The sequence below is a fragment of the Giraffa tippelskirchi genome, chromosome 12 (genome assembly GCF_054371585.1).
Source record: "Giraffa tippelskirchi isolate mGirTip1 chromosome 12, T2T-mGirTip1v1.2.pri, whole genome shotgun sequence".
NCBI classification, from domain to species: Eukaryota; Metazoa; Chordata; class Mammalia; order Artiodactyla; family Giraffidae; genus Giraffa; species Giraffa tippelskirchi.
The window spans coordinates 54,530,676-54,533,919 of NC_137286.1; positions in this window are offsets into that span (position 1 = coordinate 54,530,676).

Genomic DNA, 3,244 nt, shown 5'->3' on the forward strand with positions numbered 1-3,244 from the left:
ACACACACACACATAGACACACACATATAAAACTTCACTTATCCAGAAGAAGAAAAGGAATATTTTAACACACAAAATTTGTAATTTTCCCAAGATATCTCAGTAGGCTTTTTATGTACATACATAGGCTGCAATAGGCGAGGCATGCTAAAATAAATCTTTCCAACACATTCAACACAGTTAGGCACCCCTGGATTCTTTCTACTAGTTTTCCCAAGGAAGTTTAGTCTGAGGAATCCCATAAAGATAAGATGTCCTGCTGTATGAAAGTACACGTACAATGTTTTTAAATGTGCTCCCATAGAAAGAATGTCTACAAACACCAGAGGCTTGGTGGATTAGAGCCATATAAACATGCACCATAATTCATCTGCAAGAGAATCATGTTCAGTTCAGTTGCTCAGCGTGTCTGACTCTTTGAGACCCCATGGACTACAGCACATCAGGCCTCCCTGTCCATTACCGACTCCCGGAGCTTGCTCAAACTCATGTTCATCTAGCTGGTGATGCTGTCCAACCATCTCATCCTCTGTCGTCCCCTCCTTATCCTGCCATGAGATGCATCTCCATGACATACATATTAGATGATAATTATCATGAGCATTCTCACTGAGCATGACCTGATTATCAATGTACATCGTTTAATATCCCTTTCTGTCCCATGAGCCTACTTGTTTGTTTTTATCAGGCAATATCTCTAAAACCGTTGTGAACTTCTTGATGAGAAAGGCTGTGTCTTGACTGTTTTTGTAGCCCCAGTGTCTAGCAGTGTCTACACATCAAAAGTATTTTTAAAAAGTCTATATGAAGGCTGATACTTACAGCCACCAGCATTAAATTATCATACCACCTTACCACGTATTGACAGTTATTAGTGAGATTTGGAATACTACAAATACACTAAGTCATTGGGCCACGTTAGAAAAGGCTTGGAATCACACACATGGGAATTTGGGGCAGCTCCAAGCATGAATGAAAATCACTTGGAGCAGATCTGTAAGGACCCTACTGAATTTTGCCTCATTCCCTGAGAGATTTCAGATTCAAGATGCTCAGGGCTGAAACCCAACTCTAAACTTTGCTTCAAGTTTCAGTAGGCATCCTAGACCTGGGAGTTTGAGCTCTGTGACAAATGGACAGGCTTCTCCAAGTCTGACAGAAGTAACAATAGAAGAGGAAATAATTGCTTTGGGGGATACACACTCCAGTTGGTTCTGAACTAATACTGAGGAATCATTGGCTCCATGAGCTTCAGGGAAGGCCATGTGGTGTAGCAAAAAGTTCTCAAACTTCAACAAGCACACAAGTCAACCAGGAACCATTGAAAAAATGTAGATCGTAAGTCAGTAGATCTGAGGCTTGGCTTGAGATGCTGCAGTTTTAACAAGCTCTCAGATGGTGTCATTGGTGGTGGGGTAAGGAATACGCTTTAAATAGCAAGGGTACAACATGTAGTTATAGACTTTGGAAACAGAGAGACCCAGGGTTCAATCCTAGCTGTGCTACTTGTCAGAAATAGGATTTTGTGCAAACTTAAAACATTCCAGGGTATTGCTTTTCTTAATTGCTAAATGGCATTACTAATTCTTATCCCACTGAGTTTAGGATTAAATGAGATGGAGTATAGAGTATGCATCCTAGTTCTAGCTCACCTTCCCCCTTTTTTGAAGGGTGAAAAATGTAACCCTCTTGTTTCTTTGAAGACTTAGCAGATGTTTGAAATAGGAATATTTTTGTAACCTCTTTAAGGCTAAGTGTTTCTATCTATGAAGTGAAGATCATGTTACAAATTCTGAATATTTGAGATCACAAATGAAAAAGTCTCTAACCATTTCTAGAGCAAGATGCACGCATGCTAAGTCACTTGGGTCGTGTCTGACTCCTTGTGACCCTAAGAACCATAGCCCACCAGGCTCCTCTGCCCATGAGATTCTCTGGGCAAGAATACTGCAGTGGGTTCCCTTGCCCTCCTCCAGGGAATCTTCCCCCTAGAGCAAGATAGGTACAACAAAAGTATTATTCTCTTTCACTCTGCATGAACATAACTTAAAAAAAACAGTGTATACCTGTAACCCCATGGTGGTAAAATGATGGTTGGAGCACTGTTTCTCATTTTGCATACAGAAAAATTAAACCCCCTAAATATTTGTGCATTATTTCAAAAACAAAATTAGTTGGGGAATCTTCTTACACTTCTAATCTATACTCTTGTAGAGGAATTGCTATGTAAGGAACACAGAGTTTTGCTCCATCTTGTCTTGCGTTTTGTTTTGCAACTGGGAAATGGATGTGCATAAGTGAAATTTAAAGCATTTGCTATGTCTTAAGGCCCTATTCTTTGTTCCTGTATGATGGTCATGCAGCTTAATTTAACCATTATTCAACTTCTTGAGACTTACACAGCAAACAGAGTCAGTCAGAATAGGTTAGCTAGTTTTGCAGTAACAAATTACCTGGAAATACTCATGGTTTAAAGAATAACAAGTTTTTACTTATTACTTTTATGCTGCATGCTATTTTTACATCAGGATGAAGAGGTGAAGAGACTCTTTACTGTCGTCACTTAAGGACCCTGGCTGTTGGAGCATCTACCATCCTGACTCTTGCAGTTGTCATTCCAGAGGGAACTCTGCAAGGATCTTTTACTGGTAACTGGATGCTGTAGCAAAAACAACTTGCTCTCACAACTCACTGGTCTCAATGAGACATATGGCCCCATCCAACCAACACAATGGACAAGAACTATAATCCCACCATGGTCCTGGGAGGAAGATACAAGAAATCCATGGAAAATAGCTCAAATGACCCCCATACTTACTTTATCAGGCACAGATATTTATGCTTCCCCATTTTCCCTGAGCTGCCTCTACCATGCCACTAACTCCTCACTCATTTTGACCCCTTGACTTCAACAACACAGAAGCCAAACAGATGCACACTGGGGTACCTGGACCCTTCTACCACCTTCAGACTTTGAATGCAGGATATGGAGTTAGACATCACTGAAAGCCTTGGAAGGAAAGAAATGATACCAATCAAAAATGTGTTGGATGTGAAACCTCCCCCTACGACTTATGGAGTGAATTTTGATCAATGACAAAGAAATTTTCCCTCCTTCACACATTTTAAGGACTGCTCTGAGATTTTACCTTGCAGCATTTCATGAAAAAGCAGACAGACCTGATGAGTAGGTTACTGCATCCCATTGTGGCTCCTCATCCACAAAGGTCAGCATCACCATGCA